General features: G+C 46.8%; 1 protein-coding gene across 7 annotated transcripts in view; it reads right to left on the bottom strand.

Moving 5' to 3' along the window:
- The window catches only part of CTNND1 (catenin delta 1), a 49695-nt gene extending 28169 nt beyond the window's left edge, over positions 1 to 21526 (bottom strand). For all 7 annotated transcript variants that reach the window (XM_025182183.2, XM_014571027.3, XM_014571032.3 and 4 more), the window contains exons 1-2: positions 21381 to 21526; positions 20993 to 21051 (exon numbers count right to left, since the gene is read on the bottom strand). The gene's annotated coding sequence lies outside the window, so the exon portion shown is untranslated. The remainder of the gene's footprint in view (positions 1 to 20992; positions 21052 to 21380) is intronic.
- Between the last annotated feature and the right edge of the window lie 6039 nt (positions 21527 to 27565).

Raw genomic sequence — 27565 nt, 5'->3', positions numbered from 1 at the left:
AGCTCATGATTCTATATAATTTGTCTAAGGTGAGACAGGACTACTCGTCTTCACAGCACATGTGGTAACAGCTTCCCACCGTCCCCTTGGGATCACCTGCTCGCTTAGCCATGTGGAATAGGTAATTTTCAAACCAAAGGAGGAAGGACAGTCCAGTAGTCAGGGAATGAACCTAGAACTTGAGCCCTACACTCAAATCTCCTACTCTGCCACAGATTTCTGATAGAGACCTTGGGTGAATCATTTATCCTCATTTTAGAGGCGAGAATTGAGGCACTGAGCAGCTAATAGCTCCATGCTGCCTCACATAAGTGTTGCAAGGATAAATATTAAAGACACTGAGGTGTTCAAAATACTATGGCAGAGAGGGCTGTATTCCTAAAAGATACTGCAACCCAGCTGGTTGGGGTCGCCTGTCCCAAGGCACACTTAGCCAGCCCATGCCCTTTTGGAAATTTGTTTTAACAGATGCTCTTAGCCTGTTATTTAGTTCCCTAACTTAATGCAACAAACAGAATGGTTAGGAGTGTGATGTACAAGATATTACTGCTACATTCCTATGAGGCAGTTTCCTTCCTGTCTCCTCCATGTTACAGCCCACGAGACAAACAAGGGGAGAGAATTCAGTTCCTTACTGTGTCTTTATTCTTGCATTATAGTCAGTCATGTTGGGCTTCCCTGAAGATTCATCCAGGCCCTCTTCTAGCTAAAACTACAATCCCAGTGTTTTCCACACAGTAACCCACACAACAGGAAAGGGTCAGAACTGTCCTTACAGTCAGGGAAACGGATAGGACTGACACCCTGAAATCCATGATCCCCCCCCTTTCCTCAGGGGGAGAACCAGCACTGTAGAGAGATCAGTGCCCCCCCCTCGACCCCCCATCAGCCAGAGGGCACTTAATTATGCCTTTTCTTCCCCTCTCCCAGGGTGGAGTGCATCAGTGTAAGAGGCACTCCAGACCAGGCAGACACCCACATGCCAGTCTGGTTCACTTGTTCAGCCTTGAGGACCAGAGTGCATCAAACACGTAGTCCACCAGATCAGGCTTGTCAAGTATTGATGAGTAATGGCTGTAAACCACCCCAAGCTGGCACATGTACTCCGACAAACAAGGTACAATCTTCCTCCAGGTGAACATGTGTAACAAGGAACCTTTGCAGACCAGCATTCATGGTTATTGCCCCTTTCCCACAGTAGCATCTCGGATCCCTGTTGTGCTACGTGCTGCATATAAACTGAGTTGTATAAACTCTCTAGGGCAGGAGCTATCTAACAACGCAAAGCAAAGGGCAGGAGGTGAAGCAGGCAAAGCAACATGCACAAGGCTTCCCAGCAGGTCAGTGGAAGAGCTGAGAAAACCTGAGTTCTTTTCCAAGTCCCATACTAAAGCCCTAGCTATTACAGAATGCAGCATCTTTCAAGGACTCATTCCGTATAGGCATCCAAGAGCTAGGTTTTTAGTAGTACTAAGCAGTACTTGTTCTAGAATAGATTACATACAGAACACCCTAATCCCAAGCACAGCAATGTCCTACCTTATTCAGTATTCAGCTCTCAGACTGCATTGCCAGTCTGAAACAGCTCCTTCAGCTGCCCCCACTGTTCAACATCAAAAATGCTCTACTCAAGACACACACACCCCCAATTAGGGAAGTTAATGGGTTATTCAGGAAGCATCACCCGTAACCCAGTAAACATCACCTGTAACAGTTAACCAATATTCCGGGAGGAGCGTCATGCCTGCAGCCCACCCAGGAAGGCTGCTCCAACCCGTGCAGAGCTGCCAGCTCCCAGCCCACTTGAGCCAAAAGCCCTACTTCCATCCCCATGTGGGCTGGGAGCTGCTGCCCCACATGGGGCCAGTAACAGCCATACTGGAGTGCTCCCCCACCCCCAGTTTAATCAGTTAACTGGGTAAACATTAAGTCTAACTGGTCAACTAATTAAATGGGATTTTACATCCCTACACTGAAGTGGCACATTGGTGGTATCTGAATAGTACTTCATTACTGTTAATTCACACAATGCAGCAACAGCTCATGCAGTCCTCTCTCCACTAGTCAGTTTCTGATGACAGTATGAGGCCCTGGTCCCAAGCTCCAAAAAAAGTCAGCAAAAATCAAGCCTCAGCTGCATCAGACCAAGTTTTGATCTATGAACCACCAACAGCTGTGCTTCTCCATAAAGATGTGACTCACAAAGCATGCAAAAGCTAGGAAACAAAGCACTCTGGGTCAAAGGGATAGAGCTGTGGAAATAAATTGGGGGGGGGGGGGGGGAGGAGAAGAGAGAGAAGGGGAAAGGGAAAACAAGGCACATCTAGCATCTGAGAATCTTTAGGATGCTTTCTTCTTCCAAAGCCTTGTCATCCCCTAAAGGAACTTTAGATATTGGGTAACTGAATAGTTGAGTAACCACATAAATTCTTATTGTTTACTCAACTATTCGATAAACCCCAGGGACAAGCCCAGCAGCCAGTGCACTCCGGTCCCACTCCCAAGGAGACCCCTGCTACCCCATGCTTCTGCCTCTATATCAGAGGCAGCAGTGCAAGGTGCCAGGTGGGAGCTGGCCCATGAGGGAAGCCAGTTTAAAAACCAGCTTCCTGTGAAGACTGGCTGCCTGCCTCTCCATACTGCTGCCTCTGATACAGAGACAGCAACAGTGTGGCAGCAGTCCCTGTCTGAGAGGGGTCTGAGCTCCCTGTGGACAGAGGATACTCCACCTCCTGTCCATAGGGAGCTCAGACCCCTGCAGACAGGGGCCGCTGACAGGGGCCAGCCTCTCTCTGCAGGGAGCTTGGGCCCGCTGCCGACAGAGGCTTTGTGGCAGCCTCCCCTGCCGCCTCTGATAGAGGCAGCAGCAGCAGCAGCAGAGTGGAGGGGCAGGCAGCACTGCCAAGCCTAAGCTCCCCAGCACCAGCTCATCAGTTAATTGTATAGTTGACTACATGTTGACATCCCTATCCCCCAAGACTGGCTGAGAGACTTCTACCCAAAACAACCCACATAAAAAACATTTACCTGGAAACAAGCCAGCCTCAGGAAAAAAAAAAAAAGTTTAAAACCTCTACTTTAATGCAGAGTCTTTACCCCAAATAGGGAAAGTGACAGACTCCCCCTGAAATCCACTAGGGATTCCCCTGTTGCTATCAAGTTTATGCTAAATGTGCCTATATACTTTAAGTGGTGGGTGGCAGGTAGGGATGTAAAATTTCGATTGACTAATGGAATAATCGATGCAATTTGCATTGACTGGTCAATTAGTCGATAAAGGCCCCTCCGCCTTGGGGCTGTTGCTACACTTCAGAGGCAAAAGCACTACAGGGAGTATGGGACCAGAGGGGGAGTCCCCAGCTGACCCTAGGCTCCACAGGCGCTGACTCTTTGAAGTGCCTCTTCCTCTCCTCACCCCTACTGTGTCTCTCTCGTTTTTTATTTTTTATTAGAGGCAGCGGGCGGGGGGAGGGGGGAAAGGGACTAGTCGACTAGCATGTTGACTAGTCGCTCACATTCCAAGTGGCAGGATTAAAAAACACACCACACACACACACACACACACACACACACACACCCCCCCCCCCAAGATACATCTCCACAAATTATTTTGCAGATCAGCTAGACACTCCAGATTTATAAATGCAACGCTTGTAAGGTAAGGGGCAACCAGCTTACAAGGCTAATATCAAGACACCCTCTCTTCTCCCACCTGCCCTACTCCATACATAATCCCTTTCTCTGCTCAATACCTACTGGGAAGCTAACACACTGAATATTTTGGAGCAGAGTTTTTCAAATGCCTTGGTTTGAAAATCTGGCTGTGCCCCTGCCTATTTAACTCAAGTTGGGCTGTGCACTGTGTTGAAATGATGCTTTTAGGGTCCCTGAGGGTAGAGTCCACCCCCTCAAGCCATGAAGCCCCAAAAGCAGGACCACTGGGACAAGATCTGAACCAGAGGAAAATAGTCTAAAGTGGACCTGAAAGCTGAAAGGTGAGAACTACTGCACAACTGCTACCTGTAGCCATTAAATCCAGTGACCAAGAACCACAGTGGCAAGATATTGGTCATGCACAGCAGTGTGAGATCATCTCACCAATCTCCCATGAACATCACTTAAGTTTTGCCTGGAAAAAGGCCCACTTCATTTCTGGGAGAGCACAAAGACAGCACCACCCCCAACTCAAAGAGACAGATACTCAGCCAAGATGTGTTTACCCTCCTGGTCACTGGATGGTGAAACTAGACACCCCTACAGAACTTCATGTCACAACTCTAGAGGTTTCACCAAAGGAAGGAGAAACTCCCCTTCAAAGATCCACAGACAAGTCAGAAGTGCTTATTCTATCAGCAGCCTTCAACACCATAAGAATGAACAGAACGCATGCCCATGGCCCTGAACTTCATAGTCCAGGATACCTTCATGTTATACACCACCACCTAAAGCCAGGTGGGTTAGGTGAGAGACAGCCCTGACATCAATATGGGGCTGACCTACTCCAAGAGCTCTTTCCAAATAAACACGTCTCAGACCACTGGAGGAGATAATGGGCGGTCAAGAACTAACTTAAAAAAAACACCCCACACATTGGCACAAGGTCACTTGTCATTCCATCCTCTCAACAAGAAACAGTCCTCACATCCAAACTTGTCCTTTAAGAGCAGAGGCATCATGTTATCAAGATGCAAATCACATGCCATGGTGAAATTTGTAAAAATTAAGCATAAATCATTATAATGGTAGGATAGTAGAGAAGTATGTGGTGATGGTGCATTACTCTGCACTAGTTCACCTCTGCTAATTCAGCAAAGCTCCTAACCTTCAGTATGAATTGGCTAGTTTGTTTTGCTTTTTAAAAACCCACACACCCCCTGAACAAAGCTCCTGAAAATATTTTTACAGGTAAGAATTAGCTATCTTTAACCCCTTATCAGGGGCAGCCCGTGAGCCTAGGCAGACTCGGCAGCCCCCTAGGGCACCGATGATGACATCACGGGGTGCCCGATGATTAAGTCATGGCCATTAACGGCCATGCAGGCGGGGGCACCGATCGCCCCTTCCACCTGGGGGGCGCCAGCTGCCACAGCCGGCCTCGGGGCACTCCTGCCCGCTATGATCAACGCATTAGCCCTAGTATTAGTTTTCCAGTGGCCTGGGGAGAGGCAAATTGGCTTGTGCAAGTCACACAGTGAGAGCGTAAGAGCTCAGGAGTCCTGAACTGGTTCTAATCTAGACAGTAATAGTAGAGGGGGAAAGTTAACCTCTTATTTCCACACTCAGTACACGGGAGCACATGACATCTGTTGTGCCCCAAACACTCCGGAAAGATCTAGAGAGTCTCAATTCTGGTTCCCAATGATCTGGCCAAGATTTTTTTTTTTAAGTGATACAACAAAATGGCTGACAACTCAGACTGTCATCAAAAAAGAGTTGGACAAAATTGCAGGTTAAACAAAAAAGTGTGTCAATTTCATAGGAGGAGGAGGACCTAACTAGCAGCAAAAAAGGTAGAATAGACAGCAAGCAGCAGCACCAAGTCAAAAGCTTTGATTCATCAAAACACTGTCAAATCTGGAGTTGGCCAAGTTGCTAGATCAGGAACATTTTTGGCTGCGACTCTGACTGTTAAATCTAGAAGTGACTCAGCACTCAGTGGCAAAGTGCCCATGAAGGAGTACACACCTCAGAACACTACCTGGCCTTTAGCTTTTCCCCTACTAAAGAAGATTCTGAAATAGCCTGAAGGGAGAGAGAAATAAGTAGTTTCGTGCTGACAGACATGCCACATTGCACCATGGTTGTCTGAATGAAGAGAGCTGGGACTTCCAGGTCAGTTCTCAGTGGACAGATGCCATCACCACAGTTAGCCTTGTTTGCACTATCCGCTGCTCTGACAGCTTTCAGGTTCTCCAGATGAACTTTGGTGCTTCCGAAACTCATCTTTGCTTTCTGTTTCATTCCATTCTACCTCCCACTGTTGTGGCCTCGACCCCTCTTTCCTCCCCCTCCCTAGAAAAGTAAAAGGTACTTTCCTAGGAAACCTGACATGAAAAGCCACAAGCATAGTTCTAAAGCACAACATGGACTTTGCACTCCCTTATGCCTCCAGAGTCAGCTGCTTCCCTCCTTGGAGGGCTGGATCTTCTACATGCAGGCACTTTAGACACCATATACTCATCCAGTATGCGCGAGCCCAGCCTCCTTGTAATGAGGCACACTTCAGCAATGAGGCTCTGGCTAGATTCAGGGTGTGTCTCATGCTGAGAGAAGCATGGGCCTAGGACTGAAAGAAAACTGCTCCCTAGAGTGTGACACACACAGGACTGGTCTAACTAGTCACACTGATATCAGAATGCCTCCCTTTCCCCCACTCCCTGCCACCTCCCACCACTCCAGAAATGAGGATTACATACCTAAATTAGGAAGGCCTCCTATGAGCATTACCTGCATCCCTGCTGACACCCACCCAACAGCTCATTTAGCCTTATATGGGGAGGTTCAGCAACTAAGAGAGGTTGATAAGGAAGAAGAGATAAGAGAGGGCAGGGCATATACACACTAGATGGGGTTGGGTGCCTGAAGGAAAAAAAGAGAGGAGAGGAAATAGATGGAACTCTCCTCCCACAAGAAAGAACAGTCTCAAGAATGGGACTTTACTCTTTACAGTAGTCAGGTCTAGAGGACAAGTTTCCTTGTCATGAGCAGTCAGCCAAGGAATTGGAAGTAAGATCATAGAAGGGTAGTTATGGGGATGTGGAATGGAAAAGTTTGAACCAGTTTACCACAGGTTCCTACATCCATTTCAGTTGCAAAGGAGGAAATCCTTTTACCCAGACAAGAGGCTTACTGAGTAATAGTGGGGATTCCCCCACATGCTATTGGGGTATCCACAGAGTTCAGCCTCCACATTCAATCCACCCAAAACTTCTACAGACCTCTCCTGAGCCCCCATGCCAAGGCAATTCAGTCACCTTGCTGAGAAACACCAGCAGCCATCGCAACAGGCGGCCAATACGAGCAGTGGCCTCCCCAGGCTGTAACTTGGGTTATATCATATGCCGCCTCTCTTGGTTCTCTCTTCCTCCTCCTGTAAGTCAAGCGGAGCTGGCACAAGGGGAAAAAGCAGTGCAGTCGGCAGTAGAACAAAGTGAAAAGATTGTTCCACTGGTATGTCAGCAATCTGGCTCCAGGGCAGCTGTCCTCTTGGGCAGTGAAAGGCAGATTTGTATGTGTGCATGTTCAAGGGTTGCCCTTCTTAGAGAAAGGCTGTAGGCTCAGCTAAGCTACACAAGTGCTTGAGAAGCCCCCATTCCTTACACAGCTGGGGTTCCATACAGATTGGGAGAAAAGCAGAATAAAAGAAGTTATTCGTTCCATTTGTCTAGACAGAGGTGAATTATCCTTGTACAGGTACTTCCTCACTCCTCTGTGACCAGATCCTCCTCTCTGTGTTCAGATTTGAGAGTGGGTAGGCAGCAGAGAAAGAGAGGGGGACCACTGACCATGGTGGGGCAGCCTCCATGGGAGGGGGAGGAAGAAATGATACACTAGCCCAGGTTGCAAATTGTGGTAGGTGTGTGGGAGGGGGACCCATGTTAAGAGTTTGTACTAGGCTTTAAAAAAAAATGCAGCCTGTAACAGGTTTCATGTTACCTGGACTGGTTTCTCCCTGTACTCACTTCCTAAGGACTCAGGGCATCAGAGAGCAGAGTGCCCCACTTTGAGAGGAAGGGGCAGTACCATACCAAAAGCAGCTCCATGAGGAGCCAAACCACTGCATGCTAGATCAGAGTTGCGGCTCACTGAGATGCGGCCCAGACTGGCACAACCAAGACAGTCTCTGGAGACAGCATAGTTTTGCTAAATGCACTTGTGTGCCTAGTTTGTGGGATGCAGAGAGCCCACAGCTCAGAGTCAATGTTGTGTGCAATCAGCATGCAATTCACTTCACGTGCCCTTGGTTTAAGTGCGTGCCACTTTAACAGCAGGAAGAAAAACACCTACAGGGACAAAAAACCAGAAGAATCTGGAAGCCCTGTGCATGGGCAGTGGTAAACAAAATTTCTCGTGGGCCACACATAGAACCCCAATGGGCTACAGGTTGCCCCACCACTGTTCTAAATAATACAGCCACAGGAATTAGCCTCAGCTCCCCCTCCCCACAGCACAGCCATTCCCTGCTGCTAGGAGAAGTGGAGTCCATTGCATTCAAGATGCAGCCAGTCAGCTCCCCCTCTACTTACAAATGCCACAGTGGACTATACCTTCCAACATGAGGCACGTACCAGGACACTAATGCCAGGGTCCACGACCCAGCAAGAGCTGGATTCATACCCCAGAACTGCCTGCCTGCCCCCCTCCATGCACACCAGCCTCCCTTCCAAGCACAGTAGGATCCACATAACCAGGTATGGGCACCCACGCTAAGCTTCACACTTCACAGCCCCCACCCCAGTGCAGGAGTTTCACATGTTGGAAACACTTCAGCAGCACAAAGGAAGCTCTCTTCTCTGTGGGAATTTGCAGCTGAGGCTGAGCTGCTCTCTGGGGACAAAGGGATTTCACAGGCACACACGCAGACATCTCCCCCCTCCTTCTCCCTCCCAGCTTTCCCACTTCCTGTCACAGTAGCACCAGACCTCAGGCTCAGAAACAAACAAATACAAAGTGCTGGATTCTGGGAAGTGGGCCAGAGCATTCCAGAGTTGCCTGTCTGCCAATCCCCAGCCAGAACTCCCACTCTGCCCAGTACAGATCTCTGTGTCAGGGAAAATAGCCTCCCTCTTCCCACCGCACTGCCCCCCACCCACACCCCTAAAGCCAGCCTGAAGAGTCCATTTCACAACAGGCACAGCAGGTGATGAAGCTGGGACTCTGGGTAGGGGGCAGGGAAAAGACTACAGATTTAAAGTTCAGCACAACAGCTTCTGCCTCTGTGCCTACTGGAACCTCCTTACAAGACAGCATTGAAGAGAAGCTAGTTAAAACCCTAGATCCTATACATCAAGTCCTCCTCCTCCCACCACAGCTGTGGGTCGGAACCCTACCCTTCACCTTTTCCTCCTAGAGCCTTGAAATAAAAACTCATTTCCTTCTCTACAGCATGGGTGGGGAACCTGACCTCTGGCTTGCCCTGATCCAGCCCCCAACGCTCAGGGCTTAGCCCATGTCCTACCCCCCAGCAGCAGGGCAGTCTGGTGCTAGTGCTTCAGCCACATGGAGCACTAGCTGCTGCAAGAAAAAGGAGCCATGCCTGCCTAGGGGAAAGATGTACACCAGGCAGGCACATTACCCACCCCCCCCATTGCTCTCATTGGCTGGAAATCACAGCCAATGGGAGAGGTAGGGGGCAGTGTCTTCAGGGAGCACTTCCCTACAGCATGCCCAGCTGTGCAGAGCCACTTACACCCACCAGGCAATATGCCCTGATCCCTTGCATCCTCCCAAGCCCTCCATCACACCCAGATCCTGCACGCATACCCCCCCAACCTGCTCCTACATCCTTCCTCTTGTCAGACCCCTCATCCCAGCCACTTCTTTATAGGGATGTAGATGAGTAGTCCACTATACAATTAACAGATAAGCCTAGGCTTATCGGTTAATCTAGTCAACTACTCACATTTCCAGCCCCCCCACCCCTTGCTGCCTCTGTATTAAAGGCAGTGGGACAGGAGAAGGGAGCAGGAGCCAGTTGCTGGAGGGAGCCAGCTTAAAAGCCAGTTCCCCCCACAGCACCGTCTCTGCAGTGATGCTTCTCAGAGGCAGCAGTGTGGAGGGGTGAGCAGGGGTGTTTTCCATGCAGCAGCCTCTGCCCACAATGAACAGTCTGCTTCACGGCAGCAGCCCCTGTCCGTGACAGGTCCAAGCTCTCCACCGACAGAGGGTGCTCCACATCTTGTGGAGCTCCCCCTGCCCTAGGAGCAGCTGGGCAGCCACCACCAGCTTCCCCAGGGCTAGAGATAGCATCATCTGCCGGTTGGGATTCCCTTGCCTTTGTTCCCTATTCCCCCCTCATAAGACACTCAATGGAAAAGTCAGTCCAGCACCGCTTTAAAGCAAACAGAGGCCCTGTAAGTTCCCAGAGATAAGGCCTCTCCTATCAGCTACAAAAGGAGCAAAGTCCCCTGTGGAGAGACGAATGAGCTGTGCAGACAACACAACACTGTGCCAGCCAGCCAGGAGTGTGGCCTTCTCACAAGGAGAGGAAAAAGTGCAGCAGTTGGGGAGGGCTAGCAGAGCCACAGCAGCAAAGAAGGGATTTAGATCAGACTATTCTGCAGAGGACTCACGTCTGTACCCTACAACAGACACTGCAATACCAGCAGATGATCACACTGGGGAAGCCAGTTAACAAGGGCAATCTAGTTTCATGGATATCTGCAGTTGAGGAACAGCACCTCTCATCCAGGAGCAGCCAAACAGCATATACCAAGATGTCCCCATTGCACCAACACCCCACCTGCACTATAGCTCTGTCATTACTGAAGCCTCATGTTGAACCATGGGGACAATGCAGGAAGTCTGGAGGCTACTCTGCATCAGGTATTTGGGGGGAAGAGGAGATAAGAGAAAGCATGAGGCACACAGGGAAATAGGATGAACCTGAAGTGATTTGGTGGGGCCGGGAGAGGAGGGATAGCTGCTGCAGCTTGAGGTGCACTGGCAATCTCCTGCAAAGAAAAGCTCCCATATCTATCTCCTGTCCACCTCTAATGTCAATATCTGACACCCAGAACAGGGATTTTTGAACTACTGAAGATCCCAGACTCAAAGAAGAATGGCATTTGGAGCACCTGTTTCTGCTACCATCCCACTGATGGAAGAATGACTGCTCCCTTCAGAATGCCCTGCAGTTTTATATTCCATTTACAAGCTTCAGTCACTGAGGGACTTCTTCCACTACTGAACAGCTGGAAAAATAAGACTTCAAGATTGATTTCTGTTCATTCCCTCACCCAGACATACACCACCTCCTCTGAGCCCATCCCACATCTCCTGCAAATGAAGCCTTACCAGTTAATTCATGGCACTCCTGTTTCACCACTCTGAACAAACAGGCAGGTGGCTCACAGAGGCTGAAGTCATGTTCCATGTGGGAGTGGTGCACAGGGAGTAACTGAAATCAGTTCAATATAGAATTTCCAGGAAGAGGAAATCTGCACAGTGAGGTGGCAATTGCCTTCCACACAAACCATGCTGGCGTGCTTTATACTAGGGATGTGAAGTTTTAACTGGGTACGGCTCACCCTTAATGAATGAGGATTACCAGTGAAGGTTGACTAGTGGGGCTAGAGCACCTACCACAAGCAGGGAACTGTTCCAGCCCCACGGGTGCAGGGCACTACAGGGCGGGGCTGCTTTGGCCAGACTGGAGCAGCCCCTGCCCTGTGGTGCGGGGGGGGGGGGGGGGTGAAGGTGTCATTCCAGCCCAGCTGGAGGGGTGTGTGTGTGTGTGCGCGCGCGTGAGGGGGGGCCCCCATGCACCCACACCCTTTAAAATCAGTTAAACAAGCCATTTAAATGGGATTTTACATCTCTATACATCTCTATACATCTCTAAGTAAGGGTGCTCTGTGAGTCGTCAAGTCTGCCCCACCTATCCTCCATCAGATAAGCTCAGAAGCTGACTCACAGCTCCAGTCAGTCACACAATGTATCAGAAAGAGACAGTACAAGAAACCTAGCTCAATTCAGCATGACCTCATCTGATGCCCCTTGTTCCAACTGTGTGTGTGTGTGTGTGTGTGTGTGTGCGCGCGCGCACACAGACAGATTTAGAAACCCTGATGAAAAATGTGTGGGTAAGGAAAGCAGAGAAGCAGGATACGAGAGCCAGAGACTGACTCACCGCTAAGGGGAAAGATTCACTTCACCGTTTAAAGCAGTAACCACCTTTCCCAGAGGGAGTAGAGCTGTAGGGGGTGCACACAGCTCCTTACCCAGTGGATGTACTACTAGATAGCAGGACCCCAAGGTGGTGTTCTGAGATACACAACCCTTTCTACGCACTCCATCATCATCCATATAGAAGACCAAAAATAAATAAATAAATATAGGACTGTCTGTGAATACATCAGCCAGCACAATATTTGAGACCAGAGCTCACAAGTCTATGTAACTGACTGAGAGCAAGGAGGTGGACTTGAATAATGGGATGCCACATTTCTGCTTTGAAGTGAATCATAAAACAGGGGAGGGCAGAGGGAAGGAGACCTATATGGCACCTGTCCATCCTATTCAGATAAGGACAGAATGGCATCATTATGGATGCTAGAGAACAAGAAGTACCTTGCCAATGGGGTACAGAGAGCTTCCTGTCCCTCCAACAGCATTGCCCTACTTCTACCTGCCGCAGGGCACAGAGCAAAGCTAGAGGACTATCGTCCAGGGGCTGTTGCTCTAGCGTCACAGCTGTATATCCCCTCTGCTGCCCCCAATCTATTCCCCACCCCCACAGCTTTCCCTGCCCTCTGTGGCAGCAGGAGGGAAGGAAACCAGTATTTCCTGGTCAGACGGGAAGGGACATTGTACTTTGCCTTTCCCGCAAGGTTCTAAACAAACGCCCTGCCAAGTGCTGCTCCCTGCCTCCCCAGAAGTGCAGAGGCGACTCGCTAGAACCAATGGGAGAAGGAATGAGGGTCAATTCACTCACTACATCACATGCCAATAAAAAAGCTTTAGTGAACAGATGAACTTACCCAACTCTGTCCCCTCAGAACAAGGCAGCCAGCCCAGGCCCTCTCCCCCGTGGAGAATGTCCCCTCTCCAAAGAGGATGCTAAACACCCATCTTGCCCTGCCAGAGCAGTGCATTCTCTCCAGCACCATGCCCACATGTGGTTTTAGTTAGGAATGTAACACTATAGTCGATTAACCAATAAGCAAAAGCTTATAGGTTAATGCTATAACGTACAGACAACATGCATCCCTCCACCCTTGCCAGTACTTTTATTAGCAGGCTGGCCAGCAACCTGGCTCAGTCCCAGCTTGCACAGGGTGCGGGACCTACCCCCACTGAGGCTCTGCATTTAAAGTGTATTAGGAGCCAGGAGAGCAGGCAGCCTGGCTCAGTTCCGGCGCAAGCCGTGTCTGGGCGCTCAGACCCCTCCCCCACCAGACAGGGGCTGGGTGGGAACTATAGAACAGTCGACTAACCAACAAGAATTCATGAGGTTAATCAACTATTCAATTAACCAATATTTAACATCCCTAGTTTTAGGGCCAGATGTGTGTCACTGGAGTTACCTTAAGTGGTGAACATGTCCCCTACTTCCACCCACTACTGGTCTCCTTAAGCCTCTTGCTTTATTGAAGACCGAAGAAGCTTTCAGGTGTGCAGCCCCTCATCTCAATCCATCACAGGTAACAGACCCCAATTTTAGGGACACCTCCTCAATCTCACAAGCGCCCCTTGGAGGAGGGGAAGGAGAATTTGCTCACCAGGGATTGTAGGAAATAATGCTGAAGCACTCATAAGTTGTAACCTGGGATGGTACTAAAAGTGAACGCCTCATGCTCCTTCCCAACAGAGTCAATCTGCAGAGCAAGAGCACAATGGTCTCCCTCCTCTCCCAACCTGGCCTGTAGATACATCAGTTTTACACAGAAGTGAGTCCTTCTCAGACTGGCCACTGAGCAGGTATTTGTGGACTAGCGGAGTGGCCTTCCAGTCAAGGCAGCTGCTGGAGAATGGAATAGGGTGCGGCTTCAGGGGAGGGAAGAGAAGGTTTCCTGTTTGTCACGCTCTGATGTAATCTCCCAAAGACCACATCTAGTAAGGACGCTGGTAATCGAAAGGGACAAGAGGGAGCATTCAAAGGAGGTGGGGCTTTGGGTCCAAGAACATTTCCATATCAGAGAGGATTCCTCCAGGGTGTGGCCCCCCCTCCTCCCCCGACTGGGGATTTGAATTCATAAAAGGAAAATGTCACTTGCTTCTCCCTCCTCTCAACCTAGACCAAAAAAAACCACCCAAAACCCAACCTACCCACTCCACCTGATATCACACAACTAGGTAGCAGCAGCAGCTCTGCATGCAGCAACATGCTCTGAGGAATGCACTCCTCCTACAGGGCAGGGGCATGCCAGAAACATGCAAACGAAATCAGTGAAAGACTGCCCTAGTGAAGGAAAGAGGCCTTTGTGGTTATGTATTTTCTTAGGCTGATGTGATTCACCCACCTGCAGAAGTTATTCACTCACCATCATTCTGGCTGAGAACCCATTTTTCCTTTAGACAGGGAGCCCTCGGCTAAGAGAAAGGGATTAGGGGTGGAAGAGAGGACAGGATTCAGAGGTTCCCCAATTAAGGGTTCCAATATGAGAATAATCTCCCCAAGGAGCACCGAGATTTGTTTTGCCATATGAATCTTTGAATATCTCTAATCTATGCAAGGGAAGACTGTGAGAGATGGAAATAGGTGGTGAATCCCCTTCCCCCAAACTTCTGGGGTTAGAAGTGCTTTATTGCTTCTGTTCAGGATAGGAATTCAGCCTCCATGTTGTTCATGTATTCCAGGGCCATTCACAGCTCCTTTACTTGGGGGATAGGCAGGAACACAAACCAGCTCCTGAAGCATGCAGTATCTCTTCACATAAACCCTTCTGCAGTTTTAACAACCATGAGAAGCAGAAGAGACATCTAAAAGGGAAGGAAATGGGCAGAGAAGTGGTATACAGGCCACTTCTCCCAAACCCCCACCTTTATGAAATAGCTGCCTACTCAAAGAGTATGATGTTAGGGAAAGATGTAGGCCAGCAAACTTCTATCAGCATCTCATTCAGCTTCTAGATTCCTATAGACAGGACTTGCTGGTGGGAGGAGGCCAGTGAACTTTGAGCACAATTTGCCAGGATGGGTGTTGCTTCTATTAGGGATAGAAAAGCCAGGGCTGGGAAAGAAGAGATGGAGATAACATGTCTTGTCCAAACATGTTTAGCCAATGGACTGACACTCCAGCATTCCCCATCTCACATGCAGACTTCCAAATTAAGTCTTCTGAATACAGTTAAGCATGAAGCCAGAAACTGTTTTTCACCTATCCTGAAACATTAACATTGCCCCTCTTTTAAAATGGCTAAGATGGTGTCACCGAAGCTCTGACAAAAGCTGTTGGGTTTGCTAGTGTGCTACCTTCTCAGAGAAACCCCAGATACCGTTCCAGCTCCCAAGCCTTGCCAGATTGCGATAAGCTGCTGGAGGAGAAGCTATTCTCTCCCTCCACAGATACGTCCACCTCACCATCTTCAAGGTGGTGCTACATCACCACTCCAGTCTTTGCTACACAAGCAGCAATAGTTTCTTCACCACCTAACGTCACCAATACAGGACCTATCTACACCAGCTAGCATGGTGAAGGATAAGGTTAATAGTGGGTTTTTTTAACAGTGGCCACTATTGGAGCCAGATCTGTCTGCACTACTGAGACAACATGAAGAACTGGGAAAACCCCAGCATTTTTGCTCAGACAAACATACAAATTAAAGGTATGTCTACCTAGAAGCGCTTACAACAGCGTCACTGTAGCACAGCCACTTGCTACAGCAACAGGAGGGCCTCTTCCATCGCCTCAGTAAATCCAACATCTCAAGAGGCTGATCTTCTGACAATGTGTCTAACTTGGGGCTCAGGTCAGCTTAGCTACTGTTGGTCAGGAGGAGTGAATTTTTCACGTGCACCCTAAGTTACATAGCTAGGTCAGCCTAAGTTTTAGTTTGGGACCAGGCCAAAGAGGTCCATGATGAAGGTCAAATTCTGCTTCCATGGTTCACAACTGAAACTTCTATTGTAAGCATCAGGGTACAAACACGCCCTTGCTGGTGAGCAAGGAATGTGGACATGGGCACAGATGGCACCCCACTGAGATCCTAAGTGTCTCTCCCACTGTCCTGACACAATGCCCAGTAATTAAGCAGCTCAAGCTACTGTTCTCCTCCTCTACAACCATCCCTTCAATTCCCTCCCTCTTCAGTGTGTGGTTTGACACAGACCACAAAATAGGAAGTGATATCACCAATGCGGAAATTCATCTGTGTTTCCACTTCCGTAAAAGGAACAGAATGCTGTTGCCCCAGATTTCATGACTATGTGGTGTCAATAACCACATCTAACCTCAGGCCTTGTCCCTACCCAAGGCACAAAAACACTTATTGCTTTGATTAACAAGATCAGCTATTCTATTCAGGACAAGTCTCCTTAGCAAAATTTAAAACATGTCAGCCTTCTTAACTAAACCACTATTTGCATTACAAATAGGGGGAGGGGAGAGGCCAAAAAAAAAAAAAAAAAAAAAATCAGTTAGGAACCAGGGCTCTCCCTAGCTAGAGGTTGGTAGTGGCTGAAAGTAGATGCCGCTGGTGGCCTATGTGAAAACAGGTGGGAGTTAGCCCATTTCTTAGTGAGAGATGTCCATACAAACTGATCATCACCAAGGACTAGCTAGACCAAGAAAGTCCCCCTTCACCCTCTAAGGGGATTATCTCTCTAGTCCCAGGAAGAAAGCACAAAGGGCAGAAGGCTTTCACTGCTGTCAGGCCTATGCCTGCCATATGGATCCAGGATACTTTGGTTATATGGAGTTATAGATCCAGACTTTTTCAACAGCATTATGCTTAAACAAGACATTCTTGCCCTCCAAGCCATAGCTGAGGACAGCCAAGCCCTTTTAAAGGCAAATAGTGATTTCACTGGACAATCAATGGATGCAATGTTTTAGCCAACGGGTTTGAGCTTTAACATCCAATTAGCTAACACACCTGTGCATATATAAACCCACACTAGTGGCTGATTCTGCCTATCACTGTTAGCAATAGAGGGTGTTAAAGAAATTATAAGGCCAAGGATTTCATTTTCTTCTAGGATAAAAGCTCACTGAAGCCAGCAAGCACCACATGTTGTCCAAGGATCTTGTGCTAGGCTCACAATTCCCTCAAAATAGGGAGCTACCCTAGTACATGTAATGCCTGAATTTCCCTGTACAGACCCAGAAATAAAACTGAACTCCTGAGAGCACCCTGGCCTCTAATCCTATCCACCTGAGCTCCACAACTACTTTACCAAGAGCATCCAAGACTAGCATCACAGCCAGAAGGGAGGCTTCTAGACATACAGCAAACCCACATGAATCCAGCAAAGCTGTCCAGCACACACCAAGCCAGCTGTTTTCATTTTCCTACCCTTCCAGAAAGGCTCCTTGGAACATTATAGCAAGAATGCATTATACAAGGAAAGAACAGTCAGAGATCGAGAGGATAAGCTTCAAAACAGTTTTTAAGCATGTGAGCAAACAGTATGTGTGGTAGTAAACAGAAGGCGAGACGATCTCCTTAGAATCAGCTCTGAATGCAGGGCATGCAGGCTTCTCCACTGTTCTTCCAATTCAGCTCCTATCTCCCCCACCAGAGCACTTTCAATGCACCTCAGACCTGCCTTTCATCACCTTTTGCTCTGTTCCAGTCTTGCACCTCTGAGTTTGTGTGATTTGGCTATGTACAGAACAGTGTGCCTTGGGAAACCGGTGTGTGCGTGTGCGTGTGAAATGAACACAGAATGAACCACACATTCATCTTTGTGCCCAATCTGAACTGGAAAGAGAACATGAAAAAACAACTCTGCATCAGTTCTAATCCCGTGCTTCCCTATAAATAGTCAAGTCACAACATACAGCTTCTTTGGGGTGCTGAAGGACGCTACAATACCACAGGAACATCAATGTTCCATTAGCAGGGATTGGAATTTAGGGCCCTGGGACCTGTTCCCAGTTCTGCCACCATCTCACCACGGGATCTTGGCGACATCACTGTGCTTCAAGTTTCTCCATCAATAAATTTAAGACAGTGTTTCCTTGCCACTGAGGGGGGCACAGAGAAAGTTTAGTGTCTCAGATGCTTCAAGTGCCTCAAGCAGAACACACCAGAGAGGGCTAAGTATTATTGTAGCCACATGCTGTCCTGCTCCAACTGATGAATGAGAAGCACAGAAAGGATCTGAGAGCCTCCCTGCCAACTGGACTCACTAAGGTGCTCAGTGACACTTCATCCTATCAACAGGAAAAACTACAAGCAAACCAAGAGACAAAGGGACTAAACAAGCATGAAAAGCTTCTGTCCTGCTATTAAGGCACCCATGGAATTTGAGATATTCAGACATGATCAAACATGAGTACTAAATCTTTGGGAAACCCAAAGACTCCTTCCTGGTGCAGAAAGATGGTCCTGTGGGTAGGACACAAGCCTGGGATTCTGAAGACCAGAGTTCAAGTCCCTGTTCTCTCTCTCTCTCTCTCTGTGTGTGTAAAATAGGGATAACAGCCTTACCACACTGAGGGATTGGAAGGGAAAGACACATTTAAGATTATGAAGTGTCTGGATACTATGATTAATGAGGGCCATATAAGCACTTGAGATAGAATGCCTTGAGACCCACCCCACCCCAAAAAACCCCACTTATGGCATTAGCCCCAATTCTGTAAGGGAGGGCTTTGTAAGATAAATAATATGGGGGCAGAGAGGGGAGTGAATAGATGCATTGCTAACTGACAAAGAGTGCTGCCAATGAACACAGGAAAAAAAATATCCTGCTGCACCCAGCACCCCTGAGAGCAGACTGCTGGGGGATTTTCCTTAACTGGAGACATTTCAATGTCACTTACTGAGCCAGAGAGAAAAGGGGATTCGTTTCTTAAAGAAAAGGCTGCTACATTACCAGGACTCTTTGGGGGAGGGAGAGGGGGGCCTGGGCTGGGGGCAGGGGTATTGATGGACTCCACCCAGCAGTTTTGACCCTCCCTAGAGTCACAGTTCCTTCCCTGCAAGAACAAAGGAGGAGGAAAATTAGATAACAGTTTTAAGATTTCATCTGCCCAAGGTAGATCTAGTCTGTGCGCGCGCACACGCACACTCCACAGGAGAAAATCTTAGAAAAGCATCACTGAAAAGATTTACAGCACATAACCCTGGGGCCAGAATTATCCCTCCTCCCAAGGAAAGGCCTGCACGCCCAAAATACTCTCTGCTTCCAAAACATATATAAGCAACTTCCCTTACTCTAAACACAAATGAAATTATGATGCAGGAAAAGAGAGCAGGATACTAGTTGCAACACCGGCCACCCCTTACTCCAATATTAAATACCTGTCTAAAGAGAGAGACATTCTCTATCCTGCTCCATGTGCCAACTAGAAGATTGGCACAGAAAGGTCACTTGTTTTGTTGGGGTGTGGAAAGAGGCTGAGGGGTCAAGGTTACACGGTTCACTCAAAGCCCAGATACTTCAAAGGTATACTTCAGGACTTAGACTTCAGGACTTAGACCTCAGTACGTGTATCAGCAGCACAAGACTGATCATAGGAAAAGGGTTTTGCAATTAGCTTTGGGTGTGGGAAGTACTTCTTTCACAGTAATAGCACCACTCAAGGCCACCCAGAGACAAGTCATTCCTAATCTACTTGTAGAAGTGTTTTTGTGTTCTTTCCCCAGCTGTCAGAGCACTTCCTCTGGGCTCCCTGGCTGTGAAAGGCTACTAAAGCCAATCATACAAATGGTTCAAACCAGCTACCCTCTTTCACAAACCCTTTATATCCAGATATGGAAGGAGTGGGGGGAAGAATAATATGTGGGGTACTAAATAGAACACCAGCCATCACTGAAACCCACAGACCCTTTCCAAACCATCCTCTAACCATTCAAAATAGAACACCCTCTTTTCTTTCTCTACTGCATCCAAGACCAAACCTCAGGTGGAGGCTGGGGGGGGAGGGAACACCATACAGGTACTTAGATATAGAATATGGATCTGTACATTTCCAGAAACTAGACTGCTTACTGTTTCTCTCACCACAAAAGTTTCCCCAGATCTCTGGCCACAATAATCTTAAGTCTAACATAAGACATCAGAAGGTCTTCACAGCAAAGTGAGAGAAAGAGAAGAGAAAGTATGTTTTTAACATATTTAGTAGACAGTGCAGACTTCCTATAATAATTGTAAACAGCAGCACAGACTGTTTCTCTGCCCCAGTTTGTTGCAATTAAATACTACACTAATTCCAGGCTTTTTGTATTTGAATGGAGGCATTAATTCTACAGATGACAACTCAGGACTAGAAACTAGCTGCATGTCCTAGTTCCCAATGAGCTGGCTACAGAAGTACATTTTTAGCAGTATCTAAAAGCCTCAAACCTCCACACACTTCCAAGAGACTGAACGCAAGAGCTCAAGGAAAGTTACAGAGAAACAATTATTTAAAAAAAAATACAATCTGTTAGACTGAGTTCCTAAAGTAACTGCTTCAAAATAAGTTTGCTTAAAGCCTCTCTTAAAGTTTGCCTTCTTCCCCATTACGTGTTAAAATAAGCCACGGCTTAGGTGGAGAGTGCTGACCAGGTTTTGATTGCAAGTCTTAGCCTCTGCTAAGTGTGGCAGTCATTCCACACCCATTTCAAGTTGTTGATTATAATTTAGAACCCGTGAAAAATATCCTTTCCCCCTCTCCCCCCGCTCAAGCCTTTTTTAACTCCACCTAAAGATTAAGAGGTTATAACTCAACATGGATTCTCTTTAGAAGGCTAAGAGGAGAAAGGCCCGCACCCAACTGCACCTGGGGGAAAAAATGGGATCCACCCAAGCAGAAAGTGTGGATTTTAGACATGGAAAGAATGGACCGCAACACTCCCAACAAGAACACCACTTAATAAAAAACACTTGATCAACTCCACAACCTTCCTACTGCAGCTCAGTTTTCCCAAAGTTTTAAAGAAAACATATTAAAGGGTGCAAATAAAACCAAGAGCCCACTTCGCAAACTGGATCACATTCCTCCCCCAGCCTGCTCAGAAGACACCACAAAAAACAACAGCTCCCCAGCAATTCAACCCAGGCAGAGTTGTTAGCTTGCAGTACAAAAGGAGCAAAAATCCAAAGTGAACAACAGGCGTTAAAACAAGAGATGAGATTTTTTTTTTAAAGCAACAAAAAAAACCAACATGATTCTTACCCTGGCTTTCTCCCTTCTCAGGGGCTGCGCTGGCGAAATCCAGGAGTTTGTTTCTCCACCTTGTGAGGTTTTTTTTTTTTTTTTTTTTTTTTTGAGTACCAGGGGGGGAAGAAATAAAAGCAAAATAAATTTTAAAAGTTGTCAGTGCGGCTGTTCCTCTGCCTTATAACTTCCCTTCTAATCTCTCAGGGTGACAATATGCCAGTCTCCAACAAAAATTCCCCTTGGGCGAGAGCTTTTTTTTGGGGAGGGGGGGTCGCTTTGCAAACACACAAAACTCTATGGTGGACTTCTCCAACAAATCTCTAAAGGAAACGCAAGAAGCAAAACCCGGCCAAAATGTGTTTTAAAAAAAGAAAACCAATAAATGTAGTGATTTTTTCTCCACCTCTTTCTCTTCTGGGATCCTTCCTGGCTTTTCCCCCCTCGCCTCCTCTTTCAGATCCAACACCTAAAATGGAAGTTGCACCCGACCCAGCCAAAGACAAGCTGACGGGGGTGATGGTAACAAACTGAGCTTTCCAAGCCCAACGCCCAACCCCTCTTTCCCTAAGTGATGTCAGCGTCTACGAAGCTCCAATGGGAAGCAGGCATCAATAAGGGACCCGGCATTATCCAATAGGAAACTTTATTGTAGGGAATAGAAAAAAGAAAAGAAAAAGGGAGCAAAACCAACAAAAGGAGGAGGGCAGAAAATAACTTTTGGGGGTGGGGGAGGAAAGAAAATAAAAATATATTACAAAAATCAGTTGCAAGGAAGGAGGTTAAAACAGGCTTGGCATGATGATAAATGTGTTGATATGATCTGCAATACACAGTCCAGTCTCTTTTTATCGTTTGTGTTTCTTTCTCCCACTCATCTCCTCTGCCTGTTTGCAAATGAGAATAAATAACTTCATTTTTATATATCGCCTGTGCTATTTATGTGTAAATATATTTTCATCTTTGTAAGTATCACCTGAAAAGGAGGGAAAACAATGGTACAAAAAGATGGGTGGGAAGGTGTTTGGATCTGGGGAGAACTGAGGATTTAAAATTCAACCTTGAGTCTATTGTTTTTGTTTTAATTATGTGAGCCTAGATTGTGTGAGCCTAGATTGTGTGATCAGCTCTTGTTTGGCTTTTGCTGGTGGCAATTAAGAAACTGAATTTAAAAATCTAGAGTGGATAAGGAATTTACTTCACTCCTTTTCCTTTCATATCAGTGAAGAAAATAGCTATTTTACTTTGCATTACTAATTTAATCCAATTCACAGTTTATAGATTCCAGACCATCAATTAAGAGAGAGACAGAGACAAAAGTTCTAACAAGTTTTCTTTCATCATAGCCCTAAAAGTTGTTTATTCTGATTATATTTGCAAATAAGTGTCAAACTGGAAGGTACATAGTGCAATGTGGTGCACCAGATTAAGCGGGGGATTTGCTGGCAGGGGGGCATTACCTAGATATTTCTATAAAGTTTTTTGAAGAGTACAGGATCTTTTGAAAAAGGGTTTTATTTTCAAAAGATCCCTGTTTAAACACTTGTTTTTCTTTCAAAAAGCCCATTTAAAAAAAAAAATGTGGCCGCCATTATGCAAATGAAGCGTGGGAAATTTAAATCCTGGCTTCATTTGCAATTTCGAAGTGTCTAACTTACATCCCTTTTTCGAGAAAAGGGATGTAATCTAGACACAGCTTCAGGGTGCAGTACAAGGAATGGAAGGGGAGAAAGAGGGTCAGGTTTCAGGAGTAACTATTAGTTTGGTGTGACAGCAGGTGCAATACTAGACCGAGCTGCTACCAAACACAAGCCCTTTAACACTCGTTGTTGGCCTCTGTCTATGTTCAACAAAGATCTCTTCACTACAGCTCTGTCAGCCTGCTGCATCATATATCGCTTATGAAACATAGGCACATCAGTGTAGACTGGCCATCTGCTACTTTTTCTCCCCTGTTCTGTGCTTAGAGCGGGTCTAAAAGACACAGTGGTGAAATCAGTGATGAACTTGGCCTACATTAGAACATTCGCCCTGCCTTGTACTGAGAGCTCAGCAGATCCTTCCTCCCAGAATCCAACAGGACCAAGAGAGGTTGCCAGTACCAAGCACAATAGCGAAGTAGACAATATGCCACTTAAATCAACAGATGATGCAAAGGGGTCTGGTATTATTTCCATTGACTTCAAGCGGAGTAGGACTAGGCACTTAAGGGAGAGTGTTGTACACAGCTTTTAAAAATCTCAGAGGGGTAGCCATGTTAGTCTGTAAGGCTACGTCTACACTGCAATGCTATTTCGGGATACTGAAGTATCCTGAAATAGCTATCTCGCGTCTTCTCAGCAAGCCTATGCGGGCTCGCTATTTCGACGTTACTGTAAACCTCATTCTATGAGGCATAAAGGACATTTCGGAATAGCACTTTAATTTGAAATTTGGCACCAAATGACGAAATAAGCTATTTTGAAATAGCATCAAAATGAGATACGCAATTTGCATAGCCGAAATTGCGTATCTTATTTCGAGTTACAGTGCTGTGTAGGTGCACCCTAACTGAAAAAACTTTAAAAACAACGAATGGTCCTGCAGCGCTTTAGAGACTATCTACATTTTTTGTTAGTCTCTAAGGCTGCGTCTAGACTGGCATGATTTTGCGCAAATACTTTTAACGGAAAAAATTTTCCGTTAAAAGTATTTGTGCAAGAGAGCGTCTATACTGGCATGTGCCTTTGCGCAAAAGATTTGCTTTTGTGCAAAAGCATTCGTGCCAGTGTAGATGCTCTCTTGCGCAAGAAAGCTCCAATGGCCATTTCAGCAATCGGGCTTTCTTGCACAAGAAATTAACGTGGCTGTCTACACTGGCCCTCTTGCGCAAGAATACTTGCGCAAGAGGGCTTATCTCTGAGCAGGAGTGTCGGAGTATTTGCGCAAGAACTGTTGATTTTGTACATTACAAAGTCAGTGTTCTTGCGCAAATACTCGTGGCCAATGTAGACAGGTGGCAAGATTTTGTGCAAAAGCATTTGCTTTTGCGCAAAATCATGCCAATCTAGATGCATCCTAAGGGTTACTGCAGGATATTTCGTTGTTTTTTAAGTACACAGCATTGAGTGTAGAGAAATAATTCAAAGGGATCTAGAGAGTCAAGAGATGGGGTAGGAAATAACAACACGTTAGCTTTGAAAACTACAGCTAGTCCAGCTGAAGACACCTGTTTCCAAAGTCTAACACTTTGTGTGGGGGAGAAACCAAGGAAGCATTACTGCTTTCAGAGACTTAGGACTGGCAGCTACTGCTTAAAGTAGACAGGAGCTGGAAGCAAAAGAAACTGGAGTGATTGGAGGCTGAGCACTTCACCACACAAAACGGGAAGGTGACAGCTTTAACTGTGGGTCTGAGTGGAACCACATCTGGAATATTGGAACTAATTCTTGGATCCACAGCACAAAGGGGCTGTAATGCTGGATTAAATAGCTGCCTAGGAATTTCCCAAGTCCAGGGGGAAACCCAAGTGATGTAGAGTCTACATGGCTCAATTCACACCCTACCCCTACTCCCAGCTGGCCTCAGAATCTAGAAACCATAAAGATGACATAAACCCTCTTTGCTGCCCCCCGCCCCTACTCAGGTGAACGTGTTCAGTTCTGAGTACCATGTCACCAGAAAGTTATTGACAAGACAGAGGGAGATGAGGAATGAACAGCAGATTGATTTATGGGGAAAGATTAAAAGAGGTAAATATGTGTATAGCTTGGTCAAGCAAGGAGTACATGATAACAATAACAGCCTGCAAATATTTGAAGAGAGTAATCCCCAGTGAGGGAGAGAAAGAGGCTGGTACACAAGGGAGACAGCAAAGAGGAATGGGATGATATTTTAAAAAGGAAGCAGTTAGGACAATTATCTGGAAAAACCTCCCTACTGTGAGGTTTGATCTGCTGCAGATTCACAATGGGCACGTCTACACTGTGGCACTATTTCAGGATACTTCCAGTATCCTGAAATAGCTATTTTGCGTCTTGACAGCACGCCCATTATTTCAAAATTGCTTTTGAAATAATATTTTCAAATAGCTCACTATTCTGACATCCCTGTAAACCTCGTTCCATGAGGATTAAGAGACATTTTGGAATAGCGGTTTATTTCTAAATTTGACGTGAAGACAGTGTCAAATTACAAAATAAGCTATTTCAAAATACACTCGAAAAAAGCTACGCAATTTGTGGAACTCAAATTGCATAGCTTATTATGAGCACAAGTGCAGTGTAGACATACCCAAAGGTATTTAGGCACCTAACTTTCATGAGGATCTGTGCCTTCAAGCCTGTGAATTCCTCCCCATCCCACTAAAGAGGAGAGTTAAGAACATCCTTGTCCTCCTCCTTTTCTTCCAGCACTGAATCAAAGGGCCAACAAGAGGGACTGCAGCAGGAGCATGCAGGAAACAGCACTTCAGGGACTGCTCTAGTTCAGCTCTCCTATGCAGTGCTATCCACCCTGTCCATCTTCCTTGGCAGGAGGCTCCTTCACTTCACTTCCAATTTCTTATGCGGGGAGAAAGAGATAATAAATTATTCTCCCCCTCCAACCTGAATTATGGGTCCTACTCAAGGGCAGAGAGACCTTGCACCTCCAATTTACTCTAAATCCCTTGATGAGGGGGGTGAGAGTAAGTGTTCCTAGCCGCCGCCACCACTCCCCTCCCATGTCTCTAGAAGATGGAGATAGATGTGCCTTCATTTTCTTCCGACCTCCAATGTCACAGGGCTGTTACACAGGAGTTGTTGCTCTAGTTGGCCCTACCACTTTGTGACGATGTAAGACTGTCTGGGTGAAGCTTCCACCTGAGCAGGGATTCTCAACCCTTTTCTTTCGAGGCCACCCCATCATTTCATGGGTACGTCTAGACTACATGCCTCTGGCGACAGAGGCATGTAGATTAGATTACCTGGCATAGGAAAATGAAGCGGCGATTTAAATAATCGCCGCTTCATTTAAATTTACATGGCTGCCGTGCTGAGCCGATCAGCTGTTTGTCAGCTCAGCGCGGTAGTCTGGACGCTCCACGGTCGACATCAAAGGCATTTGTCGACCTCCCAGGTATGCCTCGGCTTCATTTAAATTTACATGGCTGCCGCGCTGAGCCGATCAGCTGTTTGTCAGCTCAGCGTGGTAGTCTGGACGCTCCGCGGTCGACATCAAAGGCATACCTGGGAGGTCTACAAATGCCTTTGATGTCGACCGCGGAGCGTCCAGACTACCGCGCTGAGCCGACAAACAGCTGATCGGCTCAGCGCGGCAGCCATGTAAATTTAAATGAAGCAGCGATTATTTAAATCGCCGCTTCATTTTCCTATGCCGGGTAGTCTAATCTACATGCCTCTGTCGCCAGAGGCATGTAGTCTAGACGTACCCTATGACAACTCCATGGCCCAGCTGTGTCACCACAACTGTTTATCTGCATATCCAGAAGATTAAAAGCCAGGGAACATTAGGGGGTAGTAAAGCAGGACAAATGTCCAAGGCTCCAACCCACAGGTTGCCCTGTGAAGTTAAGTTGCTTGGGTTCTCCCCGCTGCACTGGATTTCCCCAACACCTCCTACCAGTGGTCAACCAGTTTAGTCCAATTTAGTCATCAGTTGGAAATTTGTGTTGAAATTGAAACACTAATAAGCACTTTAAAAGCATGTACAGTGTACGAGAAAATACTTGGACCTGAAAAATAATAACATGTTTGGAAAGTATGAACAAAGACTAGCTTCCTCACACAGCTGTTATTTCTGACAATGTCATGATATTTCTTTCAGCTATATTGGCCTACCTACTAATTTCAAATGATGATTTGTAAGCAAGGTCTGAATGAACTCTCCCCCTGACAGCTAGTGATAACCCAGGGGTGGGTGGAAAGGCTTCAGGACTAGACTGTATTTGCATGAACACACCTACTCCACCTAGGTATCCAGCAGACAGAGCTGTACTGCTCAAGAGATCAGTTTTGGCTGATGTTGGGCTACAAGTCACTCTTGTACTGAATATAGGGGTAATATTTTTAGCCTTATTGCATGAGTAGGAGGACTGTACTTAGCCAGCCTGAATAAAGGCGTCTCCCTCAGTGCTTAATTTGTGCTAAGACTTGCCAGTGCTGTGCCTCAGCACCTCTAGGCCTGGCAATTTATTGCCCTGGGACCTCTGGGCTTGCCACATCAGTTATGAAAGGGTATGTCTACACTTGCAGCCTATTTCGGAATAGGTCTGCAAATGTAAGCATTCGGAATTGCAAATCAAGCCTGGGATTTAAATAAAGCTCTATTTTGAACTACCTGTTATTCCTCCTGCATTCTTCCTCACCAGTTGGAATCCATTTTGAGACACTTGGATGAGAGGAAAGTGATCAGGAATAGTCAGCATGGATTCACAAAGGGCAAGTCGTGCCTGACCAATCTGATTAGCTTCTATGATGAGGTAACTGGCTCGGTGGACATGGGAAAGTCAGTGGATGTGATATACCTTGACTTTAGCAAGGCTTTTGATACGGTCTCCCACAATATTCTTGCCAGCAAGTTAAGGGAATGTGGATTGGATAAATGGACGGT

The sequence above is a fragment of the Pelodiscus sinensis genome, chromosome 4, assembly GCF_049634645.1.
Source record: "Pelodiscus sinensis isolate JC-2024 chromosome 4, ASM4963464v1, whole genome shotgun sequence".
In the NCBI taxonomy this organism is placed as follows: domain Eukaryota; kingdom Metazoa; phylum Chordata; order Testudines; family Trionychidae; genus Pelodiscus; species Pelodiscus sinensis.
Note: the sequence above shows the minus strand (reverse complement) of the source record. Positions and strands in the feature narration are given on the sequence as shown.